The sequence below is a fragment of the Marmota monax genome, unplaced genomic scaffold (assembly GCF_021218885.2).
Source record: "Marmota monax isolate L192 unplaced genomic scaffold, Marmota_monax_Labrador192_F-V1.1 WCK01_AAM20220418_F8-fsc00442, whole genome shotgun sequence".
Lineage (NCBI taxonomy): Eukaryota > Metazoa > Chordata > Mammalia > Rodentia > Sciuridae > Marmota > Marmota monax.
Genome location: NW_026692662.1, coordinates 365334 through 383436, shown reverse-complemented (window position 1 = coordinate 383436; position 18103 = coordinate 365334). Strand labels below are relative to the sequence as shown.

General features: G+C 46.6%; 2 pseudogenes; both read left to right on the top strand.

Annotated features, from left to right (window-relative positions):
* The first annotated feature begins 6739 nt into the window (after nt 1-6739).
* Nucleotides 6740-7857, top strand: LOC124093910 (aftiphilin-like; annotated as a pseudogene).
* A 7096-nt stretch (nt 7858-14953) lies between these two features.
* LOC131423161 (aftiphilin-like) lies at nt 14954-16674 on the top strand (annotated as a pseudogene).
* Nucleotides 16675-18103: the final 1429 nt, after the last annotated feature.

The window sequence follows — 18103 nt, the reverse complement described above, 5'->3', positions numbered from 1 at the left end:
TAGGCTGCACAGACAGCTCTCAATCCAGGTTAAGTGACACAGTGAGGACCACAGACCTACTTCAGTAGCTACAGAAACACCAGCCCAGTGACACTTATAGAGGAGTCACCAGGAACTGCTTGCCCAGCCTTGTCAGTTGAAAGGAAGTGACTCCTGTCAGTGACAGTTGGTTTGGAATGTCCTGTGTTCTGATTCATTTGGAGCTTAGTGGACACTGATCCCTGAGTGCTGTCTTCATCACCAAGAAGATCCACCATGAGGCAGCTGGCACTGTGAACTGGTCCTCCAGAGGAGCTTCCATTGATGTATGCATCCCATTTGGGGTCAGGGACTGAAAACAGAGATAGAGGCTATTCAAGGACCTGAGCCCTCATGGCTCAGCCACCTATTCTAAGGTGTCAGCTGTTGTCCCTGCAGAAATCTTTGGTCACAATGTTTGAACGAGTAGGGGGAGCTGATGGCAAGACAAAAGGAGTCTTGGGTTTGGGGGTCTCTCACGCCAGAGAAGCAAAAACTTAACTGTCTCAGATCCATTGCTTATTAATGTTGTTACTGTACCATGTCACTTCTTTCCTCTAAATATCACTGTCCTTAACTGTAAAGCAGGTGTCAGCATTTCTACTCAGACCATGTCACAGGTTGACCTGGAGATCATAAGCCATGATGCAAAAGCTCCCAGAAGCTGCAGATCACCACACCCAACAGTGGAGGAGAGGAGCCCTTCCCCCTCCCCTGCCTTTAATCACCAACTCCCTCCCTGGAGGCAGCCACTAGCCAGTGTGTGGCTTTCTCTCCCAGATATTTAAAATTGAAAGGCCATGCATGTTTATGCTGAGCCAGCCATTTTATGCTAAAGCTTTACCTGCATCTGGTTACATTCAGCCTCATGATACAAATAAGGAGGCACATTTCAGTGTTCAAATGACAGAGCAGAGGACCCAGGACACAGGATTGCATGACATGTACCATCCATGTGGCTCCAGGCTGCTCTAAGCCCAGGCCCTCTGCACCAGCACCCAGGGGCTCAGGCCCTCTGCTCTTCTTCTGGTTCTGCACTGACTCATCTACAGGAACACGGTTCCCACTCACCCTATCTGCAGGTGTGCTAAGGGCCCTCTCCACAACCTCCCTGAAACCCCACTCTGACTCAGGAGGCTCTATGGGGCACCAGTAAACACTGGCATCCGAATTTAAACTCTCAGTCTCAGCAGCAATTCCACCCTGGACTAGGAACTTTGTATGGGCCACCAGGAGGAATGGGAGACATGAGCGTCCAGGAAAGCACTGCTCACAGGCCAGGGCCATCTGTGGACTCAACATTTCAGGCTGACCCGAGTGTCCTTCAGCTGCACAGCTGAGGACCTGAGCCCTATTCCTGTCCTCCCTTCCCTCTCCAGGCTTCTTCTGCCCAGGACAGTGGCCCAGCAGCAGCTCGTTCCAGGCTGGTGAAGCAAACTCCTCCATCCACTCTGGTCCTTTATCCACATGGAGCCAACTCCCTGAGGAGTTCATGAGCAGCCCCACCAATGTGCTTGCTGCCAGGTACTCTGTGTCCTCCTGGCCTCCTGGGCCCTGCTGCAGGAAGAGGCCCCTCTAATACCAAGGTAAGATGGGAAATTTTTTCTTGGTTTATCTTATTTTCAAATGAACTCATATGGAAATCTGACGTCACACATGACAGATGACATGGAGGTTTCCTTGGTGGGGTGGACTGCCTCTCTCACCATGTGACACTGGGCCAAGGGGGCATGCCAATGGCAGCACCAGCCTGTCAGCTTTGTGGGAGGGACGTGTCCTCAGCCCCCATCTTCCTCCTGGATCAAGAGGCTTGTAATTTTCCATCAAGACACATGAGAATTGGTGACATCACTGTCTTTCTTTGGGGGCACTGCACCTGCCTCGGGGCCTTTCACTGGACAGGAGAACTCAGGCCTAGGCCCACCTTGCCCAGCCTCCCCTGAGTCTCATTGTTTCCTGTAACTGCCTTGGTCTCAGGATCAACTGTAAACAAGAAGGATCTGGAACAATCCTCACTGAGGGAAGCCCTAGGTGAGGAGAAAGGTGGGCTTTCCTGCTGGCTCTGGCCTGGGAGCCTCCCTCCTGCCAGCTGTTGCTGGGGAGGGCTTGAGATGTGGGGACAAAACCCACCTTGTGGGTGAGGAACCTTGGGCCCCTTTGAACAGACCATTAGTCCTCAGGCATGTGGGTTTGCCTGCCATTTCCACTGATGGATCTGTGTGGTGTCTCCTGAGCAGCACGTGCTCTAGGCTCAGATCTCCTTTAACAGCAAAATTGGTAGACTCTACTCCTGAAGTAAAACAAGCAAATCCCACATCCTGATTTCCTGATTACAATGTGGGTGTGTAGTGAGTGTGTAAACTTCAAATTAACTTCATACTTCAGATTACTTTCATACTTCAATACACACAGTTCACACTCAAATCATGAGTTCACTGTATGCCACCACATCAGGCTTTACTTCAGAGGGTACAGCAAAGGCCAGGGGAGCTGGAAGACCCTGCTCACAGGACCTGGGTGAGGAACTGTGCTGCAGGCAGGTCTTCACCTCCAATTCCCACACACTCTGACACAACCATCTTCCTGAGGGTACTTTAACCTCTGCTGTGGGCTCAGCACCCATTAGGATGTTCACCCCTGTGGCTACCCCCAGCCATGTGGGGCATGGACCAAGACTGAGTCTGCAGGATCTCAGCGTCCTTGCCCTTCCATATGATGTGGCATCCAGTGGTGGGGTCCCCTGGGGCTTCACACTTGTCTCTTCCCTCTTTCCCTGAATGTGGTTTTGCAGGAGGGATCAGAATGCCCTGACCTGGTCTTGAACACCTGGAGAGCTGGGCAGGGCTCCTTCCTTCTGCAGCTAGACCCAGGGCAGCACATGCCACCCAGCCCTGGTGGGGATCTGAGAGAGGAGGAGCCTGAGGAGGCCTTGGGAGGCTCACTCCAGGCTTCCCCACCTGAGCTGTGACTCTTCACTTCATGTCACCACATGTGGCCAATCTTTCTCCCATGTCTGGCACCCACCGTGGTGTCTGTGTGGTGCCAGAAACACTGTGGCCAGCAGAGGAGAGAGGCCTCCTTCAGGGGCTGAGGGTCAGGGTGGGACATGGCCTCCTGCCTGGGAGGAGGAAAGGAAAGGCAGGCTCTGTGTAGGAGGGAGGGTGACCTCAGCCTGTGATAGGACAGTCCCCAGTGTCCCTGTCCAGCCTCCCTGGGGAAGCACATCCTGGGCTCTTCTGTAGGACTGAACAAAAGACTGTGTTTTAGATAAATGTAAATATAAGTGGACTCAGGTTTGGTTTTCCCTTTGCATTGCCAATTCCTGGGGAGTACATTATAGTAATTAGCACCTGATGGTCTGCAGGGGTCAGCACAAGCTGAGACCACTGGGCTGGGAAATGCCTCCTGTTGGCCCAGATCTGCAGCTCCCTTCTCATGGCCACACTGCCCTGGAAGTCCTTTTCCTCTGGATCCTAGGGGCACTGAGGGGGGGGCTGCTGTGTGGTATTGACATGTAAATGGGGGCACCTGCAGGCAGTCCCTGGCCTTGGGCTGCAGAGGGAGGATTTCTAGGGGCAGCAGGAAGACAGCAGGACACCTGGCCTGGGAGGTGGGGGGGTTCCCTGTGCTAAGAGGAGGAGATGAGCACAGCATGGCCTGCCCCAGCCCAGGCTGTTGGTGCCTGGACACTGGGTCCCTCCCTAGGCACAGGGAGGCAGGGAGGCAGACTGTGTCTGCTGTGAGCACTTGTGCAAGTCTCCCTTGAAGCCTGGAAGCTGGAGCTTGCTTCCTGCTCCTCCCCTCAGGGCCATTGGCAGAGGCAGGGAATACAGGTCAGGTGAGTAATTCTCTGGCCAAAGGGCAAGAAGAGATTTATCACAGGGTGGGATAGAGACAGAGACCTAGTCCTTTTCCTCCTGGGCTCACCCAGGGCAGCCCCAGCACATTCTAGTTTTCATGCAGGTGGGGAAGGCAGGGACCCAGTGCTGGGTGAGCTCAGCAAGGCAGGGCAGACCCCAGGGTGAAGCTGGTTCTGGTGCTGCTCTTGTCACAGAGGTCATCAGTTTGAAGGTTTCTATGAATCATCTTGAATTTCTTGGGTCCAGACTCTGAGTCCTCCCTCTGCTGGATAGAGGAACTCTGGCCATGGTGATCACTGCATAGGCAGATACTATGTCCTCATCATTCCTCGTCATCCAGAGCTCAGCCCTGAGCAGCCCATCTTGCACTGATGACACAATCTGTTAATATCTGGTCCAGTTTGGGTGTGAAAAGGATGCTGCTCAACTAATCCAGGAGCCTGATCCAGGGTCAGGGGTGGTGAGGGGACTCCTGAACAAAGCAATGTGACCCATCCTCCTTCTCCTGCTCTCTGACCCTGTGTAGCACTGGGGTGGCTGAGCACAGCTCTTCTGTGTAGAAATGTGCCCCCTGCTGAGAATTACTCTAGGACCTTGATGTTGGCCTTACATTTTTAGTGTCTTCAGGGTCTTGGGTATGCTAGGAAATTATCAAGGTTCTCATTAAATATCTACCTATTATATGACTTGCACTAGGTCATTAATAATTTCCCATAAGGAAAAACCTGGGGAAGGAAGGTTACATGTTCCTGAAGTTTTTCTTTCTTGGATTACATTCTCCTCTCTGGTGACAATAGCCCAATATGTCTCTTCATATTTGAATCAACTTAGTAAACACAGTTGAGCACGCAGTCCCTAATCACACCAGGTGTACTCTAGGTTCCCTTTAGTGCCATCTACCAAGCACAGCCAGCTTGATGGGCAGAGGTCTGGGCCTGGCCTGGGTCCCTTCCTTGGAGTCATTAACACAGTGTGTCCATTACAGCTGCAGCTCCAGCGCACAGAACTGGCTCTGAGGGCTGCAATGATCCTAGGCATGTAGCAAGTGTGACCCATCCTCCTTGAGCCTTGACTGCTGAATCTCTGACCACACAGAGCCCAGGTGAGTTCTGAGAAACCAGGGGAGGAGCAGGGCGAGGTGTGGACAGTGTGTCCTCCCTGCAGCTAACGAGTTTCTCACTGTGTCTCTAAAGGCTCCTCTGTCAATAGAAGATAATCTAGTGACCATGAAGAAACTCCAGGTAGATTCCAAGATAAGACAGGACCCAAGGGAAGGGCGTGCCTGGGAGTTGTAACTGCTCAGCTGGAGACAGAGCAAGAGGGTGTGAAATCAGAAAGAAAAAAGAAATATGTATTTTCACCTTCACCAGCTAATGGTGTAATAAAAGAGCTGTGATGTCTATGGGCTTTGAGTGCTTGATTCCCAGCCATCTTGCTTTGCTTTGCTGTCAAGGTCTTCCCCCACAAGATCAGCTGTCTCCTGAATCTACCTCTGACACGCCTCAGCCCTGGGCTTGTTTGTTAAGGCCAGAGCAGAAACGTTGGTTGCCTTGGTGTTGACCTCCAGTGCTGGATGTCTGGTAGACATGACCATTCAAGGCACTTAACACTTGATCCTGGAGACCAAGCGCTCCTAGCTGCAATGGTGGATGAGAAGCCATCCCTCTCTCTACTGGAATGTCAGATCCCCTAATAACTTCACATTTCTGTCCTCATAGTTCACCCTTGGTGGCATGACAATCCTCATGTTGGTGACTTAACCAGCTCAGTTTGATGCATTGGTAACAAACTGAACCTCTTCTATGGTGAGCTCTGGACTAGGCTTGCTCCTGGTGGGGTGAGAGGACTGGGGTTGCCTGACTCTGTACACTTCAGGCACTGAATGCTACTGTCCCCAGAAGGGATTTGTGACCTTGTGTCATTTGGTACCTAAGGGAAGGATCCATAATGGGTCTTAGCTGACACTTTTTGACTAATAAAACTTCATCCCTTTAGGAAGACATTTTTAGTCTCAGAGAGGACCATCATGGGTGGACACCATGATATGCACTAAAGCCCTGGTATGAGTTGAATAACCTCAAGAGAAGTTCCTCTGGAACCTGCTTGGCCTCTTTCTGCTGGGGAAATTTTCAAGAGGTTGATATTGAAAAGTAGGTCCCTAATTCCAATCCAGTGATGAGGACAAGGTTCTGAGAAAAAGGAAAAAGAGGTTTTATTGCTTTGCCAGGAAAGGAGCACACACACAGAGGACTCCTGTTCCGGGGGTTGAGATTCTGCCAGGGGGAACAAACTAGGCTTTTGAAGAGGAGACAACTAGGCTGCATGCAGCTGTGCCCTGTCAGGAGTCAACACTCATCCACTCATCCGTAGCCTTGAGAGTGCTGTTCCTCAGACCCACCGGTGCCAGTCCCGGGTCTGGCTTCCTTCTTGCCTGTGGTGGGTGACCTAAGGACAGAACACAGTCTAGGATGGGAAAATGTTTACCTGGCTTCTCCTGTGATTAGGGAGGAGGACATGGACAAGAATGAAAGAATACAATTTTAGTTTTAAAATAGCATGAAGGGAGGGTGTGTGGAGTGGGCGGGGGTCTCCGTGGAGGAGGAGGGGGCAGCAGCGGCAGCTGTGGTAGAGGGTGGAAGGTAGTGGGACGGGGGTCCCACGGCAGCGCTGAAACTCCCCGTGGGCGTCCATGGCGCGGCTGCGCTGATGGGGCTGGGAGCAGCCTGCCTTCTGCTCTCAACAGCTCTGAATAGCCAGTCCTTCCAGGGGAGCCAGTTCCTCCCCGGGGCCCCTGAGCCATGCCCATTGCGGCCGCCCCGGACCAGTCAGGTATAAATTAATCCTTAGAAAGCAACTGAACAATGGAGCCAGACATTATTCTAATGTACACCCCCCCCACCACTAGGCAATGGAGCAGAGGATGATGATGATGAATTTGGGGAATTTGGTGGATTTTCAGAAGTCAGCCCTTCTGGCATACGGTTTGTCGATTTTGATACACCAGATTATACTCGTCCTAAGGAAGAGTTTGTATCTTCAAACCATTTTATGCCAATTCATGATTTCTCAGAAAATTAGATAGCCCTACAAGCTTTAAGTCCATTAAACATGGTAATGATAAGGACATCACTGCTGAACTTTGTACTCCCATGAAAGGTCAGTCTGATGTTTTACTTTGTACCATTAGCAAAGAAATTATTTCATCTAAAACTTTAGATACTTCTACTGATGACATGGAAAGTCCAGGAGATTTAAACAAAGTAATAGAGCAGAGACAGAATGTTGGAACACCTGAAAGTTTCACTCCAGGAGATTTTAGAACTGATATGAACATTGTTCATCAAAACTAGCAGTTAGAGAGCTGCAATGGGGAAAAGCCTCCTTGTCTGGAGATTCTAACAAATGGGTTTGCAGGGTTGGAAACTGTGAATCCTCAGGGAACAGATGACCTGGACAATGTAGCTGATTCAAAGGGACAAAAGCCTCTGAGCACTCATAGCACTGAGTATAATTTAGACATTACACCTAGTCCTGCTGAGGAATTTGCAGATTTTGCCACATTTTCTCAAAAGGCTACAACTAGAAGAAATAAGATGTGCAGCTTTAAATGAGAGAGATGCACTAGCCATTCAGGAAAACAACAAAATTAACAGAGTCAATGAACTGAATTCTGTAAAAGAAGTGTCTTTGGTTAAAAGTTTTGATGAAAAAGGAGACACTGATGGAGAAGATCAGTTTGTGTTTCAGAAATAAGCACAGCACCTAACACAAGTTTGGGTGTTGAAAAACACGGCCTTCCAATGCTGCAACAGGATGAATTTTTAAATTCAAATAATCAATCAAAGGCTTGGAATTTGGTAGATTCGACTGATAATTCATTAGGAAAGAACAATGTAAAACTGAGGAAAAACTTCATTTAGTTACTTCAAAATGTGCTGATCTATGCATGGATTCTATTCAAACTTTTTTTTTTTTTTAATTTTTTATTGTGGGTTGTTCAAAACATTACAAATTTCTTGACATATCATATTCCACACTTTGATTCAAGTGGGTTATGAACTCCCACCTTCACCCCATACACAGATTGCAGATTCACATCAGTTACACATCCATTGATTTACAAATTGCCATACTAGTGTCTGTTGTGCTCCGCTGCCTTTCCCATCATCCACCCTCCCCCCTCCCCACCTCTCCCCTCCCCTCCCCTCCTCTCTCTCTACCCCCTCCACTGTATAACCCTGAGGGTCTCCTTCCATTACCGTGCAATTTCCCTTCTCTCTCCCTTTCCCTCCCACCTCTCATCCCTGTTAAATGTTAATCTTCTTCTCCTGTTCTTCGTCCCTACTCTGTTCTTAGTTACTTTCCTTATATCAAAGAAGACATTTGGCATTTGTTTTTTAGGGATTGGCTAGCTTCACTTAGCATAATCTGCTCTAATGCCATCCATTTCTCTGTAAATTCTATGATTTTGTCATTTTTTAATGCAGAGTAATACTCCATTGTGTATAAATGCCACATTTTTTTTATCCATTCGTCTATTGAAGGGCATCTAGGTTGGTTCCACAGTCTTGCTATTGTGAACTGTGCTGCTATGAACATCGATGTAGCAGTGTCCCTGTAGCATGCTCTTTTTAGGTCTTTAGGGAATAGACCAAGAAGGGGAATAGCTGGGTCAAATGGTGGCTCCATTCCCAGCTTTCCAAGAAATCTCCATACTGCTTTCCAAATTGGCTGCACCAATCTGCAGTCCCACCAGCAATGTACAAGTGTACCCTTTTCCCCACATCCTCGCCAGCACTTGTTGTTGTTTGACTTCCTAATGGCTGCCAATCTTACTGGAGTGAGATGATATCTTAGGGTGGTTTTGATTTGCATTTCTCTGACAGCTAGAGATGTTGAGCATTTTTTCATGTACTTGTTGATTGACTGTATGTCCTCCTCTGAGAAGTGTCTGTTCAGGTCCTTGGCCCATTTGTTGATTGGGTTGTTTGTTCTCTTATTGTCTAATTTTTTGAGTTCTTTGTATACTCTGGATATTAGGGCTCTATCTGAAGTGTGAGGAGTAAAGATTTGTTCCCAGGGTGTAGGCTCCCTATTTACCTCTCTTATTGTTTCTTTTGCTGAGAAAAAACTTTTTAGTTTGAGTAAGTCCCATTTGTTGATTCTAGTTATTAACTTTTGTGCTATGGGTGTCCTATTGAGGAATTTGGAGCCCGACCCCACCGAATGTAGATCGTAGCCAACTTTTTCTTCTATCAGACGGCGCGTCTCTGATTTGATATCAAGCTCCTTGATCCATTTTGAATTCACTTTTGTGCATGGCGAGAGAAAGGGATTCAGTTGCATTTTGTTGCATATGGATTTCCAGTTTTCCCAGCACCATTTGTTGAAGATGCTATCCTTCCTCCATTGCATGCTTTTAGCCCCTTTATCAAATATAAGATAGTTGTAGTTTTGTGGATTGGTTTCTGTGTCCTCTATTCTGTACCATTGGTCCACCCGCCTGTTTTGGTACCAGTACCATGCTGTTTTTGTTACTATTGCTCTGTAGTATAGTTTGAAGTCTGGTATCGCTATACCGCCTGATTCGCACTTCTTGCTTAGCATTGTTTTTGCTATTCTGGGTCTTTTATTTTTCCATATGAATTTCATGATTGCTTTCTCTATTTCTACAATAAATGCCATTGGGATTTTGATTGGCATTGCATTAAACCTATAGAGAACTTTTGGTAATATCGCCATTTTGATGATGTTAGTTTTGCCTATCCATGAACAGGGTATATTTTTCCATCTTCTAAGATCTTCTTCTATTTCTCTCTTTAGGGTTCTGTAGTTTTCATTGTATAAGTCTTTCACCTCTTTTGTTAGGTTGATTCCCAAGTATTTTATTTTTTTTTGAAGATATTTTGAATGGAGTGGTTGTCCTCATTTCCATTTCAGAGGATTTGTCGCTGATATACAGGAATGCCTTTGATTTATGCGTGTTGATTTTAAATCCTGCCACTTTGCTGAATTCATTTATTAGCTCTAATAGTTTCTTTGTAGAGCCTTTTGGGTCTGCTAGATATAGAATCATATCATCTGCAAATAGTGATAATTTAAGTTCTTCTTTTCCTATTTTTATGCCTTTAATTTCTTTCGTCTGTCTAATTGCTCTGGCCAGTGTTTCGAGAACTATGTTGAAGAGAAGTGGAGAGAGAGGGCATCCCTGTCTTGTTCCAGATTTTAGAGGGAATGCCTTCAGTTTTTCTCCATTCAGAATGATGCTAGCCTGAGGCTTAGCATAGATTGCTTTTACAATATTGAGGTATGTTCCTGTTATCCCTAGTTTTTCTAGAGTTTTGAACATAAAGGGATGCTGTACTTTGTTGAATGCTTTTTCCGCATCTATCGAGATGATCATATGGTTCTTATTTTTAAGTCTATTGATGTGTTGAATAACATTTATTGATTTCCGTATATTGAACCAGCCTTGCATCCCAGGGATGAATCCTACTTGATCATGGTGTACAATTTTTTTGATATGTTTTTGTATCCGATTCGCCAGAATTTTATTGAGGATTTTTGCATCTAGGTTCATTAGAGATATTGGTCTGTAGTTTTCTTTCTTTGAAGTGTCTTTGTCTGGTTTAGGTATCAGGGTGATGTTGGCCTCATAGAATGAATTTGGAAGTTCTCCCTCCTTTTCTATTTCCTGAAGTAGCTTGAAAAGTATTGGTATTAGTTCTTCTTTAAAGGTTTTGTAAAATTCTGCTGTATACCCATCCGGACCTGGGCTTTTCTTAGTTGGTAGTCTTTTTATGGTTTCTTCTATTTCCTCAATTGATATTGGTCTGTTTAGGTTTTCTATATCCTCCTGACTCAATCTGGGCAGATCATATGACTTAAGAAATTTATCTATGCCTTCACTATCTTCTAATTTATTGGAGTATAAGGATTCAAAATAGTTTTTGATTATCTTCTGTATTTCTGAAGTGTCTGTTGTGATATTGCCTTTTTCATCCCGTATGCTAGTAATTTGAGTTCTCTCTCTTCTTCTCTTCGCTAGCATCGCTAAGGGTCTGTCGATTTTGTTTATTTTTTCAAAGAACCAACTTTTAGTTTTGTCAATTTTTTCAATTGTTTCTTTTGTTTCGATTTCATTAATTTCAGCTCTGATTTTCATTATTTCTTGCCTTCTACTTCTTTTGCTGTTGTTTTGCTCTTCTTTTTCAAGGATTTTGAGATGAAGTATGAGATCATTTATTTGTTGGTTTTTTCTTTTTTTAAGGAATGAACTCCAAGCAATGAATTTTCCTCTTAGAACTGCTTTCAATGTGTCCCATAGATTCCGATATGTTGTGTCTGTGTTTTCATTTATCTCTAAGAATTTTTTAATTTCCTCCTTGATGTCTTCTATAACCAATTGATCATTCAGTAACCTATTGTTCATTCTCCAATTGATGTATGCTTTTTCCTTCCTTCTTTTATCGTTGATTTTCAGTTTCATTCCATTATGATCAGATAAGATGCATGGTATTATCTCTACTCCTTTATATTGTCTAAGAGTTGCCCTGTGACATAATATATGATCTATTTTTGAGAAGGATCCATGTGCTGCTGAGAAAAAAGTGTAACTGCTTGATGTTGGGTGGTATACTCTATATATGTCAATTAGGTCTAGGTTATTAATAGTGTTATTGAGTTCTATAGTTTCCTTATTCAACTTTTGTTTGGAAGATCTGTCCAGTGGCGAGAGAGGTGTGTTGAAGTCTCCCATGATTATGGTGTGGTGGTCTATTAGACTCTTGAACTTGAGAAGAGTTTGTTTGACGAACATAGCTGCACCATTGTTTGGGGCATAAATATTTATGATTGTTATGTCTTGTTGGTGTATGGTTCCCTTAAGCAGTATGTAGTGTCCCTCTTTATCCCTTTTGATTAACTTTGGCTTGAAATCTATTTTATTTGATATGAGTATGGACACGCCTGCTTGTTTCCGAAGTCCATATGAGTGATATAATTTTTCCCAACCTTTCACCTTCAGCCTATGTATGTCTTTTCCTATCAAATGCGTCTCCTGTAGGCAGCATATTGTTGGGTCTTGTTTTGTGATCCATTCTACTAGCCTGTGTCTCTTAATTGGTGAGTTTAAGCCATTAACATTTAGGGTTATTATTGAGATATGGGTTGTTCTTCCAGCCATATTTGTTTATTTCTGTTACTAAACATTGTTTGTTTTCCTCTTTGATTATTCTCCCCCCCTTTACTGTCCTACCTCCCACTGTTGGTTTTCATTGTTATTTTCCATTTCTTCTTCCTGTAATGCTTTGGCGAGGATGTTTTGAAGAGATGGTTTTCTAGCTGCGAATTCTTTAAACTTTTGTTTATCGTGGAAGGTTTTAATTTCATTCTCCATCCTGAAGCTTAATTTCGCTGGATACACAATTCTTGGTTGGAACCCATTTTCTTTCAGTGTTTGAAATATGTTATTCCAGGATCTTCTAGCTTTCAGAGTCTGTGTTGAAAGATCAGCTGTTATCCTGATTGGCTTACCCCTAAATGTAATCTGCTTCCTTTCTCTTGTAGCTTTTAAAATTCTCTCCTTATTCTGTATGTTGGGCATCTTCATTATAATGTGTCTAGGTGTGGATCTCTTATGATTTTGCACATTCGGCGTCCTGTAGGCTTCTAGGATTTGGGATTCTGTCTCATTCTTCAAGTCTGGGAAGTTTTCTTGTATTATTTCATTGAATAGACTGCTCATTCCTTTGGTTTGGAGCTCTGTACCTTCCTGTATCCCAATGACTCTTAAGTTTGGTCTCTTGATGTTATCCCATATTTCTTGGATGTTCTGCTCATGGTTTCTTAACAGTCTTGCTGAGCTGTCTATGTTCTTTTCCAGTTGAAATACTTTGTCTTCATTGTCTGATGTTCTATCCTCTAAGTGTTCTACTCTGTTAGTAGTATTCTCCATTGAGTTTTTAAGTTGGTTTATTGCTTCCTGCATTTCTAGGATTTCTGCTTGCTTGTTTTTTATAACCTCTATCTCCCTGTATAGTTGATCCTTTGCTTCCTGGATTTGTTTGCGTAATTCGTTGTCGAAGTGATCTTTCATTGTCTGATTTTGCTGTTTAATGTCTTCCTTGATACTCCAGATCATCTGAAGCATGTATATCCTGAATTCTTTATCTGACATTCCATCTGCTGCAGCTGTTACCTCTTCTAAAGATGCGTTGACCTGCATTGCTTGTGGTCCTTTCTTTCCTTGTCTTTTCATACTGCTTGCGTATCTTTCCTGCAGGTGCGGGTGGCGGCTCTGCTCTCTCCTTATTCCAATTGGGGTGTCGTGGCTACCACGCCGGCAGGTCACTGGGCCTGTTCTGGGAGCTGGTGGCGGCTCTGTTCTGCCCCTACTCCAATTGGGGTGACGAGTGTACCACGCCGGCAGGCCACCGGGCCTGATCCGCCGGTCGGTTGCAGGTTTGCCTACCCTGCAGGCGCGGGCGGCAGCTCTACTCTGCCCCTACTCCAAATGGGGTGACGTGTCTGTCGTACCAGCAGGCCACTGGGCCTGTCCCGCTGGTCAGTCGCAGATCTGCCCACCTTTCAGGCACGGGTGGAGGCTCTGCTCTGCCCCTACTCCAATTGGGGTGTCGTGACTACCCCACCTGCAGGACGCTGGGTCTGTTCCTGGCAAGGGAGGCGACTCTGCTCTGTCACTACTCCAATTAGGGTGGTGTTTGTACCACGCCGGCAGGCTCCTGGGCCTGATCCGCCGGTCTATTGTAGGTCTGCCTACCTTGAAGGCGCGGGCGGCGGATCTGCCCTGCCCCTCCTACCACGCCTGCGGACCCCTGGGCCTGATCTGCAGGTTGATCACTGGTCTGCTCACCCTGCGGGCATGGGTGGCGGTTCCGCTCTGCCCCCACTCCAATTGGGGTCACGTGACCACCACACCGGCAGGGCCTGATCCGGGCGTGGGAGAAGGATCTGCTCTGCCCCTACTCGAGTTGGGGTGACGTGTGTACCACACTGGCAGGCCACTGGGCCTGACCTGCCAGGCTGTCACAGGTCTGTTTACCTTGCAAGCGCGAAGGGCGGCTCTGCCCTGCCCCTCCTACCACGCCCATGTACTACTGGGTCGTGGGTCTGCCCACCTGGCGGGTGTGGGTGGCGGCTCCGCTCCGCCCCCTCTCCAATTGGGGTCACGCGGTCACCATGCTGGCGAGCCGCTGGGCCTGCTCCGGGGGCTGGCGGTGGCCCGGCTCCTTCCCTCTGGCTCGAGGACAAATTGAGGAGACTCGGGTGACTGAGCCTCACCCCCCTTACCAGGAGACCAATTGCTTATGTCACCGCTGGTATTGATGAAGATCTCTCCTCCACCGCTTTCTGCTGACATCAGATCTCTGCCATGTTGGTATCCTATGCGAATGGCAGCATTTCGTTCCCCTTGCCGGGCAACCCAAACAACGGGTGAGTCCTGACCGGCCCTCAGCAGGACCCGGACCGAGACGCAGTTTCCGCGGGCTCCTAGCCCCGGTCCAGGGAAGTTCCGGGAGCCGGAACTCGGCCGCTCCGTGCTCGGTGTAAGCTCCTATAAGTGTAGGCTCCAAGAAGCAGCCCCCGCGGGCTCAGTTCCGGGAGCCGGAATTCGGCTTCTTAGTGCTTGGTGTATGCTCTGATAGTAGCAGGGCCCAAGAAGCAGCCTCCACGGGCTCCGCAGCCCTGAGCCAGGGCGGTTCCGGGACGGTTCCAGGAGCTGGAACTCGGCCGCCCCGCGCTCGGTGTTTACTCCGATAAGATCAGATTTTAAGAAGCACCCAGGCGCTGAACCCTAGCAATCTGTCTGCGAGCCACAGGCGAATTGCAGCCTGAAATTACCTGTTCTATGGCTGAATGAGCTGCGGTCAGTCAAAAACAGGTATGGTGACGTCAGTTTACCAACATGGTGGCTGCTGGCCTCCTCTGTGGTCTGACCGGTGTGGAGAACCAAGATGGACCACTTCCTTCCCCCGTCTCGAACCCAGAATTCAGCCCTGAGTGCGGTGCTTGTGCGTCTGGCAGAAACTGCAGCACTGTAACCCTGCCCTATTCAAACTTTTGATGCTGATGAAGAACTTGGTTCTTCCAAAGAAGAAAGTAGAAAGTTTACTAATTCCCAAATCCCAAACATTGGTCCTACAGAAGAAAATGTTTTGGATGATTCTGTAAGTGTAAAAAATGGTGATAGTAGTAATAATGATTTGTGGCTTGCGATGATACCAATGAGGATGATTTTGATGACTTTGGCACAGCCAGTGGCACCACTCCACCTTTCGTCATTGGTACTCAAGTGAATGAGTGATGTCACTTTTGAAGAGTCCTCAGAGCACTTTCCACATTTTAGTGAATCAAGTGATGACTTTGGAGAATTTGGAGATACAAATGCTGCTTCTTACCCAAAGGAAATGATATTTACTGATTCAGACCTGAAACAGACTTCTGATAATTTATCAGAGGAATGTCAATTGGCAAGAAAGTCTAGTGGAACAGGCACTGAACCTGTTTCAGAACTGAAAAATGGGCAAGACAGTGAGTTTGGAGATTTTGATTCAGTGCCAAATATTCAAGATGACTGCAGTGCTTTTCAAGACTCTGATGACTTTGTGGACTTCAGTTCAGCTGGTCCTAGCCAAGTTGTAGATTGGAATGCTTTTGGGGATAAACAAAAAGATGGTTGTTCCTGGGCTGCTTTTGGAGATCAGCAGGCCACTGAAGCTCATCAACAAAAGGAAGTCTGGCAGTCACATAGGACAGATGGAAATGTTGATACTCCAGGAACCCCCAAGATGCACAGTATCCCTTTGGCAACTCCCAAAGGAGCAGTTGCTAGTGGCCATTTACAGGAATCAGCCACTTCCATTCAGACAACTTTACTAAACCACCTGGAATGAATTTTCAAAGCATGTTTTCCTTCCATATCTGTCCCTGAGGCTGAAGAGGATGTTTCTTTTCTGAAGCACTTGCTGGAAACAAGCACCTTGCCAATAAAAACAAGAGAGGCCTTAGCTGAAAGCAGAGAACTGCTGGATGTGTGGACCAATCTACAGGATATCCATGATGCACATGGCTTGAGATATCAGTGGGGCGGCTCCCATAGCAACAAGAAGCTTTTGTGCTCCTTAGGAATGGACACCCGAAACATTCTCTTCACGGGCAACAAGAAGCAGCCTGTTATAGTGCCCATGTATGCAGCAGGATTGGGCATGTTAGAGCCCACCAAGGAACCACTGAAACCACTCTCTGCCACAGAAAAAATTGCTTCCATTGGTCAGACAACCACCCTGACACCAGAGATGAACACATGTACATCTGATCAATTCCAGGAGTCTCTACCACCCGTCCAGTTTGACTGGAGTAGCAGTGGCCTTACTTACCCTTTAGATGCTAGTGGAGGTTCCACTCTTCTGAACCTTGATTTCTTTGGGCCCGTGGATGACAGTGGCTCTAGCAGCAGAAACACAATCCCAGGTGTAGATCCAGAGTTGTATGAATTAAACTTCTAAGCTGGAAATCTCCACCTCAAGCCTCAAAGTGACTGATGCATTTGCAAGACTCATGTCCACAGTAGAGAAGACAAGCACATCTACCAGGAAACCAAAAAGAGAAGAGCACTTGAGTGAAGAAGCTATCAAGGTGATTGCCAGCCTTCCCGACTTGACATTCATGCATGCCAAGGTGTTGATGTTCCCAGCCACGTTAACACCTTCCACCAGCTCCCAGGATCAAGCAGACTGATAACTGACGTGAACTGGACAGTTTCAAATGCTTTCTCTCCTCCTCCCTTCCCTACCATCAAAAGCATACCTGCTTTAATTAAAGAAAATTCAAGTTCAGCTGATTTGTTGGTAAGCCACACTAGAAAGGTATACATAGTAATACCTGTATAATAATAAATATACATAGTAATGTATATTTATTTACATACTGAAGTCCTAAATTTATATTAGAAAACATGTGAATAATCGGGGGGTGAATATTTTTTAAAGATTTATTCTTTTTGTGTTGCTGGGGTATATACATTGATATCTTTGTGAAATATACTGGTGGTGTCCTTTTTACAAAACTTTAAAAATAAAAATAAAATAAAATAACCTCAGTGGCAGAGCAGCAAGGTCTGCACTAAGAGAATGAAGTGGACTCCCATTACATTTTCTGTCAATTGCTACTTTCCATTTCTGGGGAAAACTGCATGACAACATCATCAAGTTGTTTCCTGCTGGAAATGGACAATGACAGGGGTCCTGGAATGGAAGATTTGCCTGTTGTCCTTTATCGTCTTCTGGACTCTTCCTAAAATGCGCGGACAGATGATTCTCACTCACCTTGTTGGTGACCTGGGAGAAGCACACTCATGTATAGCATTTAAACTTTGCCCCAATATTGGCACACTTTTATTCTAGATTCTTTGGATGTAGCCACAGTTTCCTTCTTCCCGGGGGCACCAGGAAGGGTTTCCCACATACTGTGATTTTTCCTGGGCTCAGGTTAAGCCTGTTCTCCACCCACTTTGGAGGAGAGCCACTGGGAGCACTGCAGATGGGTTTCTTGTATCCATGAAACTGTGCCTCAATCTCTCTTCGTTCTGTTTGCATCCAAGTTTTGGAGCAAAGGTTGTTGCTGAGTCTGTCAGGTCACTCTTATAATAGTGATGCTATCAACTCAGTGAGTCCCCATTCTCATTGTACTCGGGGTCCCCCTCAGTTTTTTCCTACAGGAGGAACATTGACTTTTGACAGAGAGTGACCTGCCATCCTTTGCTTGAGGTTTCCTGGAAGATCCTTTGGCAAGGGCTGCAACAAAACGTGTGGGCTCTTGTCTCTGATCCTCCCAGGGATTACATACCTTAGAGAGAAACTCAACCAGTTGTGTGGGGTTTCTATCAACAGCCCCTCCACCTGCTGAGGCTCTCTTCTTATGTCCAGGACACTGTGTCTGATGAATATCACATTGACCATGTTGAGAGATTAAGGGATCGTTGTCTGCAGAAACTAGCGAGACCAAGAGGCAGATAACCTGTAGGCACAGGGTCTCCAGGAGGCCCTGGTGCCTCCTGAGTTCTGGCAGCAGGCAGGGCTCCACTGGAAGTGCCCACAGGCAGGAGAAGAGCTTGTTGGTTCGGAGCTGTGAGGTGGGGGAGCAGTGAGTGCAGGAGGAGCATGCTCAGGGGCCCTCCCCACTCCCTGGCTGCACTGTGCTCTGGT